The 22,819-nt window shown below is 41.6% G+C and overlaps 1 pseudogene; it reads left to right on the forward strand.

The window, feature by feature from the left end:
• The first annotated feature begins 9,454 nt into the window (after window positions 1-9,454).
• On the forward strand, window positions 9,455-16,608 carry LOC128193869 (uncharacterized; annotated as a pseudogene).
• Window positions 16,609-22,819: the final 6,211 nt, after the last annotated feature.

Below are 22,819 nucleotides of genomic sequence, written 5' to 3' on the forward strand. Positions count from 1 at the left end.
TGGACCGATCAATTTCGTGTTCTTCAGCTGGTAAGTGGTTTCCACTGTTATACGTTTTCTGTGGACTGTGAACATGCATTGTTTCCGCTTTGCATGTGGTTAACAGTTCTTCCTTTCATTTGCTAGCTCAATTTAGGTTCTAAGTGTTGTTCTCTATCACCAATTGGTGAGTTATAGGTTTCTGTTGAATTCCCTTGCGGTGCAAGGCACAGTTGAGGTATCTGTGAGTTGAATTGTCTGTCCCTGAGGTAAGGGGAACTAGAAACTTTATCTCAATTGATTATATGATATGCGTGTATGATAAATTCTGAATTAGTATGTTGTTTTGTGTCACTGGTTGTATCCTGAGTAATTAAATAGTATGTACTGGAATGTGGAATGTATGAAACTGTAATGTGTTGTTAAGGAACTGTTTTGGATGAATTCTAAGTGCTATAATTGAGTATGTTGGAGGTAGTTGATGTGAGCAATCTGTTGTGATAGTGATGAATTATGAAGTGAAGTAAATTGTGCTTGTTTAAAGTCAATTTATAGGAAGTGAGGTAGTGAATTTGAGTATTAGAGGTCAAGTGCTGTTAGAGGATGCTTGGGTAGTTTAGACAGGTTATTTGTGACTTGTTTGAATCAACAAACTAGTTAAAATTAGGTTCAAAGTGGTCAATTATGATTTGGGTATCTAAGTTGATGAAATTGAGGTTTTAGAGTGGGATTTGATGCATAAATACTTTAGATGGAGGTTAGGAAGGTCTAGAATCACTTAGTCAAGTCTAAGTAAGTATATACAACGAATTAGGAGTGTTAGAAGTTGGGAACGTTGAGTGGAATTGGTAAAGAGACGTTGAGTTGCATAATTCTGCAGAATTTCGTTCTGCAGATTATGTAGACTCGATGTGCGAATGGATTCGCAGAGCGAGTCATCTTGACGAGGTGCCCTCTGCCAAGGCACTCGCATAGCGATGAGTGCGTTGTGCGAGTAAAGTGAGAGGATTGCTCTCTGTTTGTCAATCCGCATAACGAATCAAAACGCTATGCGACAGGTTGGGGTCTGGAACCATTATTCTTTTTATTCGAACAACGAGTGGGTTTCGCTCTGCGAATGTTTAAGAAGTCTGAGTCTCTGTCTGAGGTTCTCGCATAGCGAGTTAGGACGCTATGCGAGGGGTTGGGGTCTGTTACATTCACAGTTTATTCGCATAGCTAGTTTAGTCGCTATGCGAGTGGTTATGAGGAGTTGGTCTATGTCTAAGGATTTCGCAAGGCGAGTTAGGTCGCTGTGCAAGAAGCTTATGGCTTGCGAAAGTGTGTGCTATGCGAGGGGTTCGGTTCTATTTGGTTCTCTTGTGATCTTAAGTTGTTTTTAATGAACAATTGAGTGTTGTATGAAGTAAGTTGAAGTTGTATCATGTAATATCTGTGGTGATTGATGTATTTTGTAATTAAAAGTGTAAAGTTCAAGTGTAGTTAATGGACGTAATTCCATGATCCTCAAGGAGAGGAGACATGATGGTGCCCTATGTTGTGATTCAAAGTGAAATCTCTAGTTGAGATTCAAGTAAGTTTAGAATGGATGCAGGAGCTTAGTCGTGGGGGTTATCCAGAAACTCCAATGGTCTTTTATTCTCAAGTAGAGAGGATTGATCCATGTCATGAGGAGAAGCAGGTGGTCCTAGTCTTGGGTGCTTCCAGTATGGCCCAAGGTGAGTGATAACGGACTAACCTCGTGAGTGTGGTAGGGTGAAACCCATTGGTAACGGCTTTGCAAAGCAGTAGAAGCCACCACGAGTGCACGACCTACCATAGCTCGACAATCATTCTAAGTCCGGACAGTCAAAGTCAGTGTGGTGTTATGTGTAAAGGGTTTAAGTGATGTGAATGAATAATATGTTTGTATGAAGTTAAATGAATTTACGTATGATTAATCTTTGTTTAAACTAGCTTACCATGTTGTGTGCTTGTGTTTTGTATGTTATGTTGTTCTTCTTCTGCAATGACCATCCTTTGGATGTGAGCAGCAGAAGAAGAAGTCTCTCTGGAGAAAACATTGGATGAAGGTGATGCTGTTGAGTAGTTGGATTAATTATTAGTGATCGTGTGTATAGTTTTGAGTTTCCTTTGGTTTGTCTGTATATAAAGTTTTAAATTTATAGTTGTTTTTGGATGACTGTAAAGGAAACACTTTATACTCTAGATGGATAACTGTATTACTTTATCATACATGTAGCTTCTCTTTAATATAGTCTATACTGTATATTTTGGAGATGTTACAGGTAATATTAAAAATTCTGTTTTTCTTCATTTTTTTTTGTCATGGTCTTTTGTTTCATCACTACGAGGGTATTTGTAAGAATTAAAGTATTAAAAGGTGTAAAAGTGAAAAGGTTAGCTGACAAAAAAATTTACAAATGCTTAGTCTTAAGATTTTAGCGATGTCATGATTAATTTTGTTATTATGAAATTTTAGTTATGTGTAACTATTTAGTATTTATATAATTCTTTGAATTTTTTTAGTTGTTATTTGATACTTTAATTTAATATTTATATAATTATAATATTTTTCTTAATATTTGACATTCTAAAAAAAAGATAACATGTTATTTTAATATTGTATATCTTGATACTATCATGATTTTTGTTTGTTTGTGGTTTTTAATTTTTTTATAAAAATAATTTAATTGATATTTGGAATAGTAAAAAAGTGGATATGGATGTACAGTTATATCCTTTATCTGATAGGAATGATGTGGGACTTTCTAACATTTAGGTATGGGTGATGTGAGACTTTGCAATACTCCAAATGTATACTGAATCAAACGAGCATACTAAATTTTATAGAAAATTATATTATAGAAAATATAATTTTACGTATACTTGTGATTTTATGAAAACTATAACATCAATATTTTTCAAATGTTTAGAGGGAAAGTACATTGGAGATAGCAGCACTTGGTAAATATTAAAAAATTATTGAGAGAGAATAAAAAAATTATGTAACGAAATATGATTTTTTAAAATGAAACAAACCTAAAAATATTAGAAAACAAAATATTAGTTTTTTATGTTACATGAACTAAGCGAGATTAATAATTAAACATTTCACATGACAAAACATAAACAACAAACAAAAATATAAAAATATCCTAAATGTCAACACTCAATTTTGCCGGGTTGAAAAAATGTGTTTTTATTGGGTTCTTTTATTTTATTTTTATTTTACCTTTTTTGTTTTACTCTATTTTTATGTATTTAGATTTTTGCTTTTAATTCAATTTCTATTTTTCTTATCTTCAATTTGTTTTAATAGAATTAATTAAAAATTTGAAAAATAAAATTAAAACTGAAAATAATTAAAAGATAAAATAAAATTGAAATAAAATAAAATAAAAAAAAATAGAAAACGTGGGAAGTGGCTATGGGAAGCATGTCTGAGGAGGGGGGACCAGTTTGTTAGAGAGGATTTTTCCAAGATTTTTGGAAAGAGAAAAGGGGGAGACCAGGTGGTTAGTGGGGGGATTTTGTTTGATCAGAGAGAGAAAAAAGGGGGAAAGAGGGCATACGAAGAACCATCATCTGGGATCATTATCCAGAGTCATCATTGGCACCGGCACTGGCAAGAGGAGGTCACCGGATACACAACTAGCAGTAGCAGCAGCCCCAGCAGCAGGTAGGTTTTTGTTCACCTGTACATTCAAATTCATCATGTATGCTTACTGCATAAGCTCCATGCACCCCTGTCTCGCCAGCCCATATACCATTGTCACAGAATCATCTATCCCACTCATGCTCATATGCACACTACACACTCATCGTCCCAATACTCAAATGGACCCTCAGAATTTCGAGGTCTCCTCCACTGGATTCACTCTTTTGGTGAGGATGAATGGGACGAAGGAGGCCATGGCATAGAACCCCTACTTTGGGCAGGCTTAAGAGGAAGAGAGTGGCTGATTGTTTCGTGGTTGGCGGTTTGGAAGTAGTAGTCTGCTGTGTGGTGGTGGCAGCGACGTCGCTAAGGTTGTCCTGGTAGGTGATAGTGACCGTGTAGGTGGCCGAGGAGGTGGACGAGTATAGGCACGGGGAGGGACATTATCGTGGCAGTGGTCGTGTTCGTCGTGGAGGCTTTAGCAATGGTGAAGTTGATGTTGATGGGTGATGATGGCACGAGCGGATCGGAGATGAAGACGGAGGAAAACCATCCCTGAGAATCGCTGGTTTTCGAAGAGAGAGGAGTGGAGACGGTGGTGTCTTGGCTGACGGTGGTTCTGGTGGTGCGAGGGGTCGCCGGCGAGGCCAAGGCGCGTTCTGTTTGAGGCGACGGTGGCCGGCTATGGCAGAGGGGGCGGTGAACTTGTGGTGTCGAGCAGGAGACCTTGGGTCTCTAGAGAGGGCGTGAGCTAGAAAGTGGGAATGAGGATGAACCTCCTGAACCCCTAGAAAATTCTAGGTTAGAAATTGACCATGTGGGCCAGGCCCTGAAATGAGCGTACGTCCAGGAACCTTAGGCCTCTTTTGGAACGCTCGTTATTTAGCATCCGCTAGCCATCTCCACACAACGAACGCTCGTAATTTAGCGTCCGTTCGCCATTTTCCGAGTGAGCGCTCGTTATTAGGCTTTCATCCCCAACGTCCGTTCGACATCTCCCCACAACGAACGCTCGTTATTTAGCGTCCGTTCGCCATCTTTACCGAACGAGCGCTCGTTATTTAGCGTTCGTTCTAGGCGTCCGTTCGCCATCTTTCCTCAAGGAACGCTCGTTATTTAGCGTCCGCTAGCCATCTCCACACAACGAACGCTCGTCATTTAGCGTCCGTTCGCCATTTTCCCAGTGAGCGCTCATTATTAGGCTTTCATCCCCAACGTCCGTTCGCCATCTCCCCACAACGAGTGCTCGTTATTTAGCGTTCGTTCTAGGCGTCCGTTCGCCATCTTTCCTCAATGAGCGCTCATTATTCACCTTTTGTTATTTAGCGTCCGTTCGCCATATCCCCACAACGAACGCTCGTTACTTAGCGTCCGTTCGCCATCTTTCCTCAAGGAACGCTCGTTATTTAGCGTCCGCTAGTCATTTCCACACAACGAACGCTCGTCATTTAGCGTACGTTCGCCATTTTCCCAGTGAGCGCTCGTTATTAGGCTTTCATCCCCAACGTCCGTTCGACATCTCCCCACAACGAACGCTCGTTATTTAGCGTCCGTTCGCCATCTTTACCGATCGAGCGCTCGTTATTTAGCGTTCGTTCTAGGCGTCCGTTCGCCATCTTTCCTCAATGAGCGCTCGTTATTCACCTTTTGTTATTTAGCGTCCGTTCGCCATATCCCCACAACGAACGCTCGTTATTTAGCGTCCGTTCGCCATCTGTCCCCCAACGAACGTTCGTTCTCTCCCCAACGAACGTTCGTTCTCTCCCTAACGAACGCTCGTTATTCTGAATCTGTCCCCAACGTCCGTTCGACATCTCCCCACAACGAACGTTCGTTATTTAGCGTCCGTTCGCCATCTTTACCGAACGAGCGCTCGTTATTTAGCGTTCGTTCTAGGCGTCCGTTCGCCATCTTTCCTCAAGGAACGCTCGTTATTTAGCGTCCGCTAGCCATCTCCACACAACGAACGCTCGTCATTTAGCGTCCGTTTGCCATTTTCCCAGTGAGCGCTCGTTATTAGGCTTTCATCCCCAACGTCCGTTCGCCATCTCCCCACAACGAGCGCTCGTTATTTAGCGTTCGTTCTAGGCGTCCGTTCGCCATCTTTCCTCAATGAGCGCTCGTTATTCACCTTTTGTTATTTAGCGTCCGTTCGCCATCTTTTCCTTTTCTTTTACAAAAGTTAAAAAATCAAATAAAAATATTTTGAAAAGGTTTTAAGCACACGTGCGACCGCTCGCGTAGGCCTTGTGCTGAAAACCTTTTTCTTTTCTTTTACAAAAGTTAAAAATTAAATAAAAATATTTTGAAAAGGTTTAAGCACACGTGCGACCGCTCGCGTAGGCCTTGTGCTAGAAAACCTTTTCCTTCTTTATTAAAAATACTAAAATATTCCCAAACTACAAGTAATCTCTCAGAAAGAACTACGTAACCCTGATTTCTCATTTTGAATGAGAATACGTAGGAGCAAGGTCAATCCTTGTCGGGCCCAAAAAAAGTAAAAAATATATTTTGTTTATTTAGAATTTTATTTTAGGGGATAATTAAACATTTTGAAAACCACATCACATTCGCGCATTTAGTTAAAGGTACTACCTTCGGGCAGGCGCTGTAGGGTGCTAATACCTTCCCTACGCGTAACCGACTCCCGAACCCAGAATCTGGTTTTTGCGGACTGTGTCTTATCGTTTTATGGTTTTTCCGTAGTTTTCCAAAATAAACTATGGTGGCGACTCCAAAATCTCTTTTTGAAACCCGTTTCTTTTTTGGATCGTCGTCCCGTCTCCAAAATCTCCACTGGGGAAGTCTAGAGAGTCGAGCCATTTAATTAGATGCGCGAATTCGATGTGGTTTTGCTTATGTGTTTTTCTTTCTCTTTTCTCTATCTATGTTTGATATTTAGAATAACTGCAATAACTGTTGAATATTGAACCCTAGGGTAGACAATATGTTCATATCTGCCTGGGAATTTTTCTGGTTGTTTTGCAGGTGAGGGTTTGGGTGTGCATAATTTCCTCCCTTCACACACACACTTCTAGCATATCATGAGTGAGGCCCTATACCCGGGTCTGAGCGTAGCTTAGAATTAGAGGAGTTGTGTAGCGGTGTCACTCTGGGATGTACTTCCTGTTTGGCTATCGTGAGAACTCCAGCTAGAGTCTGTTCTCTTCATATGTGTTTCCACACCTAGTTGATTACTCGACTGTTGTGGAGATGCTATGAAGGGGGCCATAGCTCTAGTGACCTTTGACCTTTAGGTTCAGGGAATCATCCTTGTGAGATTGCATATACTTGACCTTGAACTCCAAGCAGTGAACCTTTGGTAGGGCACGATGGGAGGAATATGTACTTCTGTAACCCTCACGCTGTTCATTTTTTTGTGATATTCCATTTCATACCATGCATGTGCTTTGTTTCGTCATGTTGTTTTATTATCATGCATCATATTCATACATCATTTAGTAACATGTTAATTTTAAAGGAAATCACAGGTACCTACTTGACTTCATACAAGATGGATGTTAACACAAGATCCGATGCTACACGGCACACCGATTCTTCCGATTTAAGAAAGAAGTATAGTCTAAGGACCCATGTTGGAAATTTGACCGGGCTGATAAACTTGGGCAAGAGGCTTAAAACTATGAAGAGGGAAACCTTTCAGAGAAGATATGGAAATTTGTTGAATTTAATGGAGGTTGAAGTACAAATACCCGCTATCACAGCCTTGGCACAATATTATGATTCTCCGCTTCGATGTTTCACATTTCAAGACTTTCAGTTGGCGCCAACCATAGAGGAGTTCGAGCATATCTTGGGTTTGCCACTGGAGGGCACCACTCCCTATCAACATTTAGAGCATCATGCCTCTATACCCACCATTGCTACCATTATGAAATTACATCCCAAGGAGCTTGAAGACAGGATGATGATGATGAGGAATCAAGTGCATGGGTTATCACAGGGATATCTAGAGCAGTATTTACATCACCTGGCTGATAAAGAGGATTGGGAAACTTTCATGGATGTATTAGCCCTCACCATATATGGCATTGTCTTGTTTCCCAAAATAGAAGAATTCGTGGATTACACCGCGATAGACGTCTTCGTGGCGAGTAAAACCAGATCAGAGAATCCTGTAATAGCAGTCCTTGCGGATGTTTATGGGTCCTTGAGTTTTTGCCATGAGAGAAAGGGAAAGAAGATTCTTTGTTGTTTACCGGCGTTGTATACATGGATGACAGCGCGCGTGTTTAAGGAGATGGTCGATGTCAAGAGTCTATCGGAGACTTTGTCACACCAAGGGCTTAAAGGTAAAGGAGGAAACGATTGGGCCCGATTCCTTGCTGGCTTGAGCGAAAGAAGTATAAAATGGCGCCTTCCTTGACTCGGAAATAAACTGGCTATCCAGCATTGTGGTAGTTTTCCTAACGTGCCTCTCATAGGTACCCCATACTGTATAAATTATAATCCTCTTTTGGTGCAAAGACAATTTGGGCATCCCATGAAAGGGGCACCTTCATCAGATTACCTTGCTACCCTATTCATTTATTACGAAGACGGGCATTTCATCGAACCGTTAAGAAAGGTTAAAAGTGCCTGGGAAAATGTTGTTCGAGCAGAGAAGGACTTGAGGGATGGAGTAGTGGATAGCAGGGTTAGTTATCACACCTGGATTCTGGAGATAGTGAAAGTAGTCAAGCTGCCTTTCAAGCCAATCAAGGATCAATCAGTTAGTGAAGGACCATCCCAAGCTCCAGAAAGTGAAGAGGTGCAACAATTAAAAGCTGAGATGGAGAAATTGAAAATGAGGAATGCTAGGTTGGAAAACGAATTACAAAGGGCGCGTAATGATCTTGTGGATATGAAAAATGATAATGAAGAAAAGTCGCGGGCTTATGAAAACCTTGTCAAAAGCCAGAAGGCTGAGAGGGATTACACATTTCGAGTGAAACAGGATCTAGCTGCCGCGAGTAAGGAATTATCCATGAGGGTAAATGAGAAGAAGGTGGCTTTAGAAGAGGGAAAGGAGTGGAAGCACCTCTATGAAGAAGCCAAAAGAGATAAGCGAGAAGCCCTGAAGAGATTAAGAGAAGCGCAGATTCAGATAGAAAAAGCGCGGAATGAGATGAAAGAGATGGCCATGTCGTTTGAGGCGGATATGAATCGGGAGCGTTGGAAGCTAACAGAAGCAGAGGAAGAGCATCGAACTCTAATAAAACAAATGGAGGAATATATCGAGGAACAGGAGGAGCGATGGAGGTCGATAGAATTTGAAGAAAGGCATCAGGCCTTGATAAAGCGAATGGAAGAGCACATCACCGAGCAAGAAATGGCTGTAAAGCACTGGAAGGAAAGATTCTCTCAGTTGGCTGCTTTGGCAAACGAGGCAATTGAAGACATCCCCAGGATGGTGTCGAATGCTGAAGCAAGCACTCATTTTTGTAACTCACCAGCGGAAATAGAATTGTTTATTAATCATTGTAAATGGTTGGTGGGAGAGATGAAATCTTTCATTGCCCGGGCGCGGGATTGATGTACATCAGAATCATGTGTTTTGTTACTTAGACGATGTAATGGATCAAATTTTCTTGAAATGAAAGATAGGGGATGTTTGTTTGGTATCGGCTTGTGTTAATTTTCCATCAGTATTGTCATCGTTATCCTGTGATTTCCACTTATCACTAGCATGCATCATGTTTTCTTTTTGCATTTTTCATCCTTATCTAATAAAAAATAATCATCAGTACAAGTGAGAGAACAACGGCAAGCTTTCCACGACATCCGTACAGGACCAGAGCTAACTCAAAGGTCATGGAGAATTGGGAGCAGTCACACGAATCAATTAAGGCCGATGTCAGCCAGTTGAAGGATCAAATGGCCCAGATTTTGACGGCTCTCGAAGCTCTGAAGACAACGGGAGGGGTAACGCCTGCGCAAGTTGAGGGAAGTGCTCAATATTACCCTCCGTTGTTCAATGCTGGGAGCCAATCTGTTTCGTTCCCAATGTATGGATTACCTTCAGGTTACACCCCGCCTGTGGGAGAATACATAGAAGGGGAGCAGACTTCATTCTCTTTCCCTACCACTGCTAACGTACCGCCAATCAGTACTCAGGGACCTGTTGTAATGTTTGCACCTATGGTAAATGAAGGGATGTATGCAAGCATGACTGATGGAATACGAGTAACCCCGGTGCCACCTGTGATTACCGGAGAGGGCTTTTCTACAAGGGCTGCGCCATATACTTCGTTTCAGGGGATAACTAGTAATGTTGATGGGGCGAAGGATAAACTGGAGAGCCTAGAGGCAAGATTGAGGGCTGTTGAGGGGTATGAAAGTTATGGATTTGGGGATGTTTCTAGATTGAGCTTGGTTCCTGGCGTCAAAATACCACATAAGTTTAAAGCGCCAGATTTTGAGAAGTATAAGGGAAATACATGCCCAAAGAGCCATCTAACCATGTTTTGTAGAAAGATGGCTGCATATGCTTATGATGAGCAGCTGCTCATCCATGTTTTTCAAGATAGTTTGGCTGGAGTGGCGTTAAACTGGTATACCCATTTAGAGCCGACTCGAATTCGTTGTTGGGCGGACTTGGCTGATGCTTTTGTGAAGCAGTATATATATAATACACATGTTGCGCCAGATCGTTTACAGCTGCAAAACATGTCAAAGAAAGACAACGAAACTTTTAAGGAGTATGCTCAGCGGTGGAGGGAATTGGCTGCACAAGTTGAGCCACCTTTGTATGATAGAGAAATGGTGGCAATGTTTGTAAATACGCTCCAACCACCATTCTATGAACATATGGTGGGAAATGTATCTTCAAATTTTGCCGATATCATCGTGATAGGCGAGCGGATAGAGATCGGGTTGAAGAATGGGAAGATTGCATATGGCTCATCAGTGGTTGCACATTCCGAAAAACCCAATTTCAACTCAGGAAAAAGAAAGGAAGGAGATGTGCATGCAACATCTGCAACCCCGGTGTGGAGAGGTCAGGTTCCCACTCATAACTATCGACCATACTGGGGTCAACATCCACATGCAGCTAATGCGTCATTTGGTCATCAAATTAGGCCTCAACAACAACCAGGGTACTATCAACCACAATACATTCCGACGAATAATTGGAGGGGAGGGGCGAACATAGGTTCCAATATGAATGTGGGTCCAAATACTTATCCAAGAAGGAACCAAGAAAGAAATTATGTTAACTTTACCCCAATTCCTACTACTTATACGGAATTATTGCCTCATCTTATCAAACAAGGTCTGGTTGTCGTTTGTCCCCTGAAGCCTTTGCAGCCTCCATACCCAAGAGGTTATGATGCAGATGCAAAGTGTAGTTATCATGGAGGGGCCGCTGGTCATTCCACTGAGAGGTGTCTGGCTTTCAAGCATAAAGTGCAGACTCTAATTGATTCTGGGTGGTTAAAGTTCCAAGAGGATAAGCCTAATATTGAGGCCAATCCTTTATCTGGGCATGGAAGTGCTTCGACGAATGCTGTCGAAGTGAAAGAGCATGAGCTGGTGAGGAATGTGAAAGAAGTCAGGAGCTCTAGGAGGTTTATTTTGGAGGCGTTGCTGAAAATGGGTATCTTGAAGGGTGATTATGATGAGAGTATGGCATGCGCGCTCCACCCAGATGCTGAGCACTCTATTGAGGAGTGTGTTAAGTTTGAAGAAATTCTGCAAGACCTGTTAGATCGTGGCCTGATGCAGGTATGCTACAAGAGGGAAGAGGGAGATGTATTTGCGCAAACTGGTGATGAATCCGGTATGATTTTACCAGAACCATTGGTGATTCGTTTCACTAAGACTACCTCTATCCCACCAACTCAAGGAAGGTTGCCCGTTGTTATCCGTGTACCAGCTCCTTTTCCTTACAAGAACGAAAAAGCCGTCCCATGGAGATATGGGACGCATGCGTCAAGCGAAGAACAAAGCGTTGACCCTGCCGTCAAAAACATATCAGGGATAGGTGGAATGACTAGGAGTGGTCGAATTTTCACGTCACCAGAATTGGCACGAGAAAGAGTCAATGATAAGGAAGCAACGATGGCCGCGAAGGCAAAAGAATTCTTAAAGGGGAAGGGTGCACAGACAGAGGAGATCCCCGACAAGGAAGAGAGGAGAGAAGTTTCTGAAGAGGAGGCTTGTGAATTTTTAAAATTCATACAACAAAGTGAATATAAGGTGGTGGAACAGTTAAACTGTATGCCTGCTCGTATATCCTTGTTAGACTTGCTCATGCATTCAGCATCACACAGAAAGTTGCTAATGAAGATACTCAGTGAGGCTCACGTGGAGCAAGGTATTTCGTTGAATAAATTCGAGGGTATTGTTGGCAATATTGTTGCTAATAATTATCTCACCTTTACGGATGAAGAGATACCTGCTGAAGGAAGAGGGCATAACAAGGCTCTTCACGTCTCTGTGAAATGCTTGGATCATGTTATAGCACGTGTTTTAGTGGACAATGGGTCCTCTTTGAATGTCATGCCGAAAGCAACCTTGGAAAAGCTACCTTGCGAAGGAATGCATATGAGGCCGAGTTCAATGATTGTGACGGCGTTTGATGGTAGCAAACGAGAGGTAATGGGAGAGGTGGAATTACCAATGCAAGTTGGCCCGTGTGTTTTTCAAATAACATTCCAGGTTATGGATATTCTGCCTGCTTATAGCTGTCTGCTGGGACGCCCATGGATCCATTCGGCTGGGGTTGTGCCTTCTACACTACACCAGAAGTTGAAGTATGTGATGGGAGATAAGCTGGTGATAGTATCAGGAGAAGAGGATCTTCTTGTGAGTGGGCCATCATCCACACGCTACATCGAGGCGGCTGAAGAAGCTCTCGAGACAGCCTTCCAGTCGTTGGAGATTGTGGGAAATGCTTGTGTGGAACCGTTTCCAGTAAATCCTCGTCTATCATGTGCTTCTATTATGATGGCCAAGATTATGATAAAAGGGGGCTATGTATATGGGGAAGGTTTGGGCAAATATCGGCAGGGGCGAGCATTCCCTATAGAAATCGTTGAAAACAAGAACAGATATGGCTTGGGGTACAAACCTACCAAGGAAGACAGGAAAAGGATGATTGAAGAAAGAAAAGAACGCAGTTTGGCCCGTGCAGAAAGACGAGGGCCCAAAGAGAGCAAAATTCACATTGTTGACATCAAGGAAAGCTTCCGCAATGCTGGGTGGATCAACACTGGCCAGATAGCAGTTGTGGAGGATGAAGAAAGGACTCAAAGTTTGAGCTTTGTGTGGGCTTGCTCCCCTGATACTCAACTCAACAATTGGGAAACACTGGATTTACCTGTGATGCTTAATGTGAACAAAATGTAATAGTTTTAATTAAGCTTATAGTTTCGATTGGGGCTTTAGAACTGAGATTTTGCGGATTGATTCTTTTTTTACTTTTCACTCAGCGTGATAATAAAGATGCATTTCATCATCATTTGGCATTTTTCTTTGTTTATCTTATTTATTTATACATTTTCATAAATTTAAATGATGCAGATGTGACAATGATTGTTTTGAAAATAACGATATCAATGTTCCTAATTTTGAGCACCCTATCAATAATACGGAAGATGATTTCGAAGATGATGTGGAACCCTCTCCAGAATTGTTGAGATTAGTGGAACAAGAATCTAAGGAGATTAAACCCCATCAGGAGGAGATTGAAATACTCAACTTGGGAGAGAAGGATGAGATAAAGGAGGTGAAAATCGGTACTAGTATGAAAACGGAAGTGAGGGAAAGATTGCGTGTACTGTTGAAGGAATTTAAAGATGTGTTCGCGTGGTCTTACAATGACATGCCGGGTCTAGATACCGATATTGTGCAGCATAGGCTCCCACTCAAGCCGGAATGCCCTCCAGTCAAGCAAAAACTGAGAAGAATGAAGCCGGAAATGTCCTTAAAAATTAAAGAAGAGGTCCAAAAGCAATTTGACGCAGGATTTTTGGCTGTGGCAAGATACCCACAATGGGTAGCGAATGTTGTACCAGTGCCTAAGAAGGATGGGAAGGTTCGAATGTGTGTTGACTATCGTGATTTAAATCGTGCAAGTCCGAAAGATAATTTCCCGTTACCACACATCGATACTCTGGTTGATAATACGGCCAAATTTTCGTTATTTTCGTTCATGGACGGATTCTCGGGGTATAATCAAATTAAAATGGCACCGGAAGATATGGAAAAAACGACCTTTATCACGTTATGGGGAACATTATGTTATAAGGTGATGTCTTTCGGACTCAAGAATGCTGGGGCAACATACCAAAGGGCAATGGTGACACTCTTTCATGATATGATGCATAAGGAAATTGAAGTTTATGTGGATGGCATGATTGCAAAGTCGGAGTCAGAAGAGGAGCATATTTTCAATCTAAGGAAATTATTTAAGAGACTGAGAAAGTACAAACTCAGGTTAAATCCCACCAAATGCACGTTTGGAGTAAAGTCTGGAAAATTGTTGGGCTTTATTGTCAGCCAAAGAGGGGTAGAAGTTGATCCTGACAAAGTAAGAGCGATAACGGAAATGTCTGCGCCCAGAAAAGGAGGTTCGAGGTTTTCTGGGAAGGCTGAACTACATTGCTAGGTTCATCTCCCAATTAACTGCTACTTGTGAACCAATGTTCAAGTTGCTACGAAAAAATCAGGCTGTAGTCTGGAATGAAGATTGTCAAGTTGCTTTCGAAAAGATCAAACAATACCTGCAGGACCCTCCTGTATTGCGTCCACCTATGCCAGGAAGACCGCTCATTTTGTATTTGACCGTACTGGATAATTCAATGGGTTGTGTATTGGGTCAGCATGATGAAGACGGGAAAAGAGAGCATGCCATATATTACTTGAGCAAGAGGTTCACAGATTGCGAACAACGATATTCGTCGTTAGAGCGAACTTGTTGTGCACTGGCGTGGGCTGCTCATCGTTTAAGGCAATACATGTTGAGTCACTCTACTTGGTTGATATCTAAAATGGATCCTATCAAGTACATATTCGAAAAGCCCGCTCTCACTGGAAGGATAGCTCGATGGCAGATGCTATTATCGGAGTACGACATTGTATATGTTACTCAGAAATCTATCAAGGGTAGCTCTTTAGCAGAATTTTTAGCCCATCAACCCATTAGTGATTATCAGCCGATGCAACCTGAGTTTCCTGATGAAGATATCATGGCTTTATTTGCTGAGAACAGAGATGACAAAAATGAAAAAGCCTGGACGGTATTATTCGATGGGGCATCGAATGTAATGGGGCATGGAATAGGGGCAGTGCTTATCTCTCCTAAGAATCAATACATTCCAATGACGGCAAGGTTGTGTTTTAATTACACAAATAATATCGCAGAATACAAAGCCTGTGCTATGGGTATTCGAGCAGCAATAGAGTCTAAAGCAAAAATTCTGGATGTATACGGAGATTCAGCTTTGGTTATCCATCAATTGAAGGGAGAATGGGAGACTAGGGATACTAAATTAATTCCATACCAAGCTTACATCAGGGGATTAATTGAGTATTTCGATTCCATCACGTTTAATCATATACCGCGAGAAGATAATCAATTAGTAGACGCGTTGGCTACCTTGTCGTCGATGTTTGAAGTTGATCAAGATGCAGAATTGCCAATGATTGAAATGAAGAGTCATGCGGGGCCAGTGTATTGTCATTTCATCGAGGAGGAAGTAGATGGTAAACCTTGGTACTTTGATATCAAGCATTATCTTAAGACTCGAGAATATCCAGAGAAGGCATCCGAAAACGATAAAAGGGCGTTAAGGAGGTTGGTTGGCAGTTTCATTTTGAGTGGGGATATTCTATATAAGAGGAATCATGACATGGTTCTCCTCAGATGCGTAGATGCAAAAGAAGCCGAGCTGATACTAAAAGAAGTACACGAGGGTACATTTGGCACGCACATGAATGGGCACTTAATGGCCAGGAAGATACTGAGAGCGGGGTATTTTTGGTTGACTATGGAAAATGATTGCTGTACACATGTGAGAAAGTGTGAGAAATGCCAGGTATACGCAAGTAATATCAATATGCCACCCACGACCTTGAACTTGTTGTCTGCACCGTGGCCCTTTTCGATGTGGGGAATAGATGTCATCGGAGCTATAGAGCCAAAGGCGTCAAATGGACACCGTTTCATATTAGTCGCAATCGATTACTTCACCAAATGGGTTGAGGCCGCTTCTTATGCTAATGTGACTAGAAAGGTGGTGACCAAGTTCATAAAAAGGGAGTTGATTTGCAGATACGGGCTCCCTAACAAGATCATCACTGATAATGCTACTAACTTGAATAACCAGATGATGACAGAGTTATGTGAGGAGTTCAAAATTCATCATCTTAATTCTTCTCCTTATCGTCCAAAGATGAATGGGGCAGTAGAGGATGCTAACAAAAATATCAAGAAGATTGTGCAGAAGATGGTGGTCACATATAAAGATTGGCATGAAATGCTTCCTTTTGCTTTACATGGTTACCGCACTTCGGTACGAACATCGACTGGGGCAACGCCTTTCTCGCTTGTATATGGAATGGAAGCAGTACTTCCGTTTGAAGTAGAAATTCCGTCTTTACGAGTTTTAATGGAAACCCAATTAGAAGAGGCTGAGTGGGTTCAGGCTCGTTTCGACCAGCTCAATCTCATTGATGAAAAAAGATTAACAGCAGTATGCCATGGACAATTGTACCAAAGAAGAATGAAGAAGGCATTTGACAAAAAGGTACATCCAAGAGAATTTCATGAAGGTGAGCTGGTGTTAAAGAAGATCTTACCTATACAAAAAGATCATAGAGGCAAATGGACTCCAAATTATGAAGGGCCATTTGTAGTGAAAAAAGCATTTTCTGGTGGGGCACTAATTCTCACGAGAATGGACGGAGAGGAGTTACCATTGCCAGTTAATTCTGATGCAGTAAAAAAGTTTTACGCATGATGATTCCGTGATAGTGGTTGCTATTAAGGAGATGTTGATATTATCGTTAAATATTATTGTACTCTGTGTTTTTTTTAATAAAGGAAGTTCGCGTAGTTCATTCATATTTTGGTTGTTTGCATTCCATCTGAAATATTGCATGTCACGCTGAGCTGTTAAGTAATCAAGAAAAAATGAAAATGAAAATAAGTAAACGCATGTTGATAAAAGCATCACAGGTATATCAGGTTGGTGAGCTCGGTCCTGGAGGATGTCGAAAAAGGAAAACGGAAAAAAAGAAGGTCACATGTTGAGTTTGTTGTTAATAAAGTTGTCAAGGACATAGTATTTTCACAAAAAAAAAAAAAGAGGGTTTTGAAAAAATACCGTTGGAGAGCCCTTTCTTGATTCAAGGTTTTGGGTGTAACCGATGTTCTTTTCTTGATAAAGCGTCTGCATTCACATTACTTGAACCCTATTTTTTCCGTTTCCCACAAGACGAAGGATTTCGCCATATGCCTAATATTGGGGCAGTTTTCATCATGTTACATATCACCGATAATCCGTTGATTAGGGAGATAAAAAAAAAAAAAAGAGAAGAAGAAGGAGAAAACAAAGGAAACAAAACAAAGGAAAAATGAAGTTGATGTGTCAAGTACTACATAGTTTAGTTTCAGGGTTAAATTCAAGAGAAAGTCAGACAAACAAGATTCGGAGTGACGTGTGGCCGTTTTTCGTTACCCAATCGTTAAAAGCAGTTCAACCAATTGCACCCCTTTTGAGCCAAAATGCATAATTGTTTTCATCACCCTAGACAAGAATCATTAGCAGGTCGACGTCAATTTAAAAGGGTACATCATAAGCATCCAAAGAAAAAGGAAAAAATGAATGAAAAGGAAAGTATCATAAAGGATCACAACAGGGGCAACGAAAAGAATGATCCAAAGGGAAAGAAAGAAAAAACAACAATAAATATGCCTGAAGTTCAAATCCCTAAAGACAGTTGACTGGGCACATTGCAAATGATTCTTGTCTAAAGACTTAACCGTCAAACAATTATTTGGGCCTTCATTATCCTTTCTTTCAAAACCCTTTGACCTTTAGCCACGGTACAAGCCGATAAAAGTCCACGCTGACTGAAGACTGTTGGTCCTAATCTTTCTCACGAATTTAACTTTGAAACAGAATAATGTGGTGAACGACGCAATTCAGTGTTATTTTCAAAAAGAAAAAAAAAAAAAAAAAAAAAAGAGGTCTCCCTGTCAATCGAAGATCATCCAATTTGGGGGGATCCTTCATACCCAAATCTTTTCACTTTTCCAGTGTGCAAAATTGGGGCAGTATGGGAGCACAACATGTTAATAGCACTTTCTCCCAAAGGAGGGACACACATACGTTAATTTTTGCTCACAGAAAATCATTATTCAGTTGTTTTTCATAACCATTCTTCCACATCATACAGGGTTCAAGTTAATTTGGATTGCAAAAAGCGATAAAAAGAATTTTAACTCAGGGTTACACTTTCTTCCTGCTCATTAAAGGGTTCTATACCTATCAACTTTGTTTTTAAGGAATGCGTTTTGAACATACATTGTGTTTGATGACAATATTAACAATGGATTCCAAGCATGGAATTTTTTTTTAAAAAAAAAAAAAAAAAAAAAAATTTGAAGGTCTCATTTGTCTATGCATCCATGCATCATCATGACATAACATCATCTTAGAGGAAGTGAGGAGAATTGTTTGCAAAATCTTCATGTTTTACTCGGCATTTATCAACTTTCCAAAGTTGCAAGTCAGGTTTTAATTTTCTGTTATCGACCCTCTGCATGGCAATGGTCGGATTTAAATTTCTGTTCTGTGAGTTTGGCCCTCTGCGAGGCAATGGTCAAATCCAGGTTTTAGTTTTCTGTTATTGGCCCTCTGCATGGCAGTGGTCGGATTTAAATTTCTGTTCTGTGAGTTTGGCCCTCTGCGAGGCAATGGTCAAATCCAGGTTTTAGTTTTCTGTTATCGACCCTCTGCATGGCAGTGGTCGGATTTAAATTTCTGTTCTGTAAGTTTGGCCCTCTGCGAGGCAATGGTCAAATCCAGGTTTTCTGTTATCGACCCTCTGCATGGCAATGGTCGGATTTAAATTTCTGTTCTGTGAGTTTGGCCCTCTGCGAGGCAATGGTCAAATCCAGGTTTTAATTTTCTGTTATCGACCCTCTGCATGGCAATGGTCGGATTTAAATTTCTGTTCTGTGAGTTTGGCCCTCTGCGAGGCAATGGTCAAATCCAGGTTTTAATTTTCTGTTATCGACCCTCTGCATGGCAATGGTCGGATTTAAATTTCTGTTCTGTGAGTTTGGCCCTCTGCGAGGCAATGGTCAAATCCAGGTTTTAATTTTCTGTTATCGACCCTCTGCGAGGCAATGGTCAAATCCAGGTTTTAGTTTTCTGTTATCGGCCCTCTGCATGGCAATGGTCGGATTTAAATTTTTGTTCTGTGAGTTTGGCCCTCTGTGAGGCAATGGTCAAATCCAGGTTTTAGTTTTTTGTTACTGATACTTTACTTGACATTGGTCATTTGGCATCGTGACTTGAATTATTTTGTTCGTTTTCTTTCATGATTAAAACCCGGACAAAATTAGTGTCTTTATCTTTACTTAGCTTTACTTAAATAATACGAAAAGATTAAATTTTCATATTATTTAGTAATATCTAAGTAAAGAGGGGCAGCTGTCAACACTCAATTTTGCCCGGGTTGAAAAAATGTGTTTTTATTGGGTTCTTTTATTTTATTTTTATTTTACCTTTTTTGTTTTACTCTATTTTTATGTATTTAGATTTTTGCTTTTAATTCAATTTCTATTTTTCTTATCTTCAATTTGTTTTAATAGAATTAATTAAAAATTTGAAAAATAAAATTAAAACTGAAAATAATTAAAAGATAAAATAAAATTGAAATAAAATAAAATAAAAAAAAATAGAAAACGTGGGAAGTGGCGTATGGGAAGCATGTCTGAGGAGGGGGGACCAGTTTGTTAGAGAGGATTTTTCCAAGATTTTTGGAAAGAGAAAAGGGGGAGACCAGGTGGTTAGTGGGGGGATTTTGTTTGATCAGAGAGAGAAAAAAGGGGGAAAGAGGGCATACGAAGAACCATCATCTGGGATCATTATCCAGAGTCATCATTGGCACCGGCACTGGCAAGAGGAGGTCACCGGATACACAACTAGCAGTAGCAGCAGCCCCAACAGCAGGTAGGTTTTTGTTCACCTGTACATTCAAATTCATCATGTATGCTTACTGCATAAGCTCCATGCACCCTTGTCTCGCCAGCCCATATACCATTGTCACAGAATCATCTATCCCACTCATGCTCATATGCACACTACACACTCATCGTCCCAATACTCAAATGGACCCTCAGAATTTCGAGGTCTCCTCCACTGGATTCACTCTTTCGGTGAGGATGAATGGGACGAAGGAGGCCATGGCATAGAACCCCTACTTTGGGCAGGCTTAAGAGGAAGAGAGTGGCTGATTGTTTCGTGGTTGGCGGTTTGGAAGTAGTAGTCTGCTGTGTGGTGGTGGCAGCGACGTCGCTAAGGTTGTCCTGGTAGGTGATGGTGACCGTGTAGGTGGCCGAGGAGGTGGACGAGTATAGGCACGGGGAGGGACATTATCGTGGCAGTGGTCGTGTTCGTCGTGGAGGCTTTAGCAATGGTGAAGTTGATGTTGATGGGTGATGATGGCACGAGCGGATCGGAGATGAAGACGGAGGAAAACCATCCCTGAGAATCGCTGGTTTTCGAAGAGAGAGGAGTGGAGACGGTGGTGTCTTGGCTGACGGTGGTTCTGGTGGTGCGAGGGGTCGCCGGCGAGGCCAAGGCGCGTTCTGTTTGAGGCGACGGTGGCCGGCTATGGCAGAGGGGGCGGTGAACTTGTGGTGTCGAGCAGGAGACCTTGGGTCTCTAGAGAGGGCGTGAGCTAGAAAGTGGGAATGAGGATGAACCTCCTGAACCCCTAGAAAATTCTAGGTTAGAAATTGACCATGTGGGCCAGGCCCAGAAATGAGCGTACGTCCAGGAAGCTTAGGCCTCTTTTGGAACGCTCGTTATTTAGCGTCCGCTAGCCATCTCCACACAACAAACGCTCGTAATTTAGCGTCCGTTCGCCATTTTCCCAGTGAGCGCTCGTTATTAGGCTTTCATCCCCAACGTCCGTTCGACATCTCCCCACAACGAACGCTCGTTATTTAGCGTCCGTTCACCATCTTTACCGAACGAGCGCTTGTTATTTAGCGTTCGTTCTAGGCGTCCGTTCGCCATCTTTCCTCAAGGAACGCTCGTTATTTAGCGTCCGCTAGCCATCTCCACACAACGAACGCTCGTCATTTAGCGTCCGTTCGCCATTTTCCCAGTGAGCGCTCGTTATTAGGCTTTCATCCCCAACGTCCGTTCGCCATCTCCCCACAACGAGCGCTCGTTATTTAGCGTTCGTTCTAGGCGTCCGTTCGCCATCTTTCCACAATGAGCGCTCATTATTCACCTTTTGTTATTTAGCGTCCGTTCGCCATATCCCCACAACGAACGCTCGTTACTTAGCGTCCGTTCGCCATCTTTACCGAACGAGCGCTCGTTATTTAGCGTTCGTTCTAGGCGTCCGTTCGCCATCTTTCCTCAAGGAACGCTCGTTATTTAGCGTCCGCTAGTCATTTCCACACAACGAACGCTCGTCATTTAGCGTCAGTTCGCCATTTTCCCAGTGAGCGCTCGTTATTAGGCTTTCATCCCCAACGTCCGTTCGACATCTCCCCACAACGAACGCTCGTTATTTAGCGTCCGTTCGCCATCTTTACCGATCGAGCGCTCGTTATTTAGCGTTCGTTCTAGGCGTCCGTTCGCCATCTTTCCTCAAGGAACGCTCGTTATTTAGCGTCCGCTAGCCATCTCCACACAACGAACGCTCGTCATTTAGCGTCCGTTCGCCATTTTCCCAGTGAGCGCTCGTTATTAGGCTTTCATCCCCAACGTCCGTTCGCCATCTCCCCACAACGAGCGCTCGTTATTTAGCGTTCGTTCTAGGCGTCCGTTCGCCATCTTTCCTCAATGAGCGCTCGTTATTCACCTTTTGTTATTTAGCGTCCGTTCGCCATATCCCCACAACGAACGCTCGTTACTTAGCGTCCGTTCGCCATCTTTACCGAACGAGCGCTCGTTCTCTCCCCAACGAACGCTCGTCATTCAGTTTCCATTTCTAAACGTCCGTTATATTACCAATGAACGTTCGTTCTCTCCCCAACGAACGCTCGTTATTCTGAATCTGTCCCCAATGTCCGTTCGGCCACTTCCATTTCTTTTGTTTATTTATTTATTTTTTTTTTTATTATTGTTTTTTTTTTCTTCCTTATTTTACTTTGTTCTATTTATTTATTTTAGACATCTACTTATCTTAAAATATATATTTAATAATACAATATTTATAGTTTAAATAAAAAGAATTTACAAAAAATATTTTGAAAAGGTTTAAGCACACGTGCGACCGCTCGCGTAGGCCTTGTGCTAAAAAACCTTTTCCTTTTCTTTTACAAAAGTCAAAAATCAAATAAAAATATTTTGAAAAGGTTTAAGCACACGTGCGACCGCTCGCGTAGGCCTTGTGCTAAAAAACCTTTTCCTTTTCTTTTACAAAAGTCAAAAATCAAATAAAAATATTTTGAAAAGGTTTAAGCACACGTACGACCGCTCGCGTAGGCCTTGTGCTAAAAAACCTTTTCCTTTTCTTTTACAAAAGTCAAAAATCAAATAAAAATATTTTGAAAAGGTTTAAGCACACGTGCGACCGCTCGCGTAGGCCTTGTGCTAAAAAACCTTTTCCTTTTCTTTTACAAAAGTTAAATATCAAATAAAAATATTTTGAAAAGGTTTAAGCACACGTGCGACCGCTCGCGTAGGCCTTGTGCTAAAAAACCTTTTCCTTTTCTTTTACAAAAGTCAAAAATCAAATAAAAACATTTTGAAAAGGTTTAAGCACACGTGCGACCGCTCGCGTAGGCCTTGTGCTAAAAAACCTTTTCCTTTTCTTTTACAAAAGTTAAATATCAAATAAAAATATTTTGAAAAGGTTTAAGCACACGTGCGACCGCTCGCGTAGGCCTTGTGCTAAAAAACCTTTTCCTTTTCTTTTACAAAAGTTAAAAATCAAATAAAAATATTTTGAAAAGGTTTAAGCACACGTGCGACC

The sequence above is a fragment of the Vigna angularis genome, chromosome 9, assembly GCF_016808095.1.
Source record: "Vigna angularis cultivar LongXiaoDou No.4 chromosome 9, ASM1680809v1, whole genome shotgun sequence".
NCBI classification, from domain to species: domain Eukaryota; kingdom Viridiplantae; phylum Streptophyta; class Magnoliopsida; order Fabales; family Fabaceae; genus Vigna; species Vigna angularis.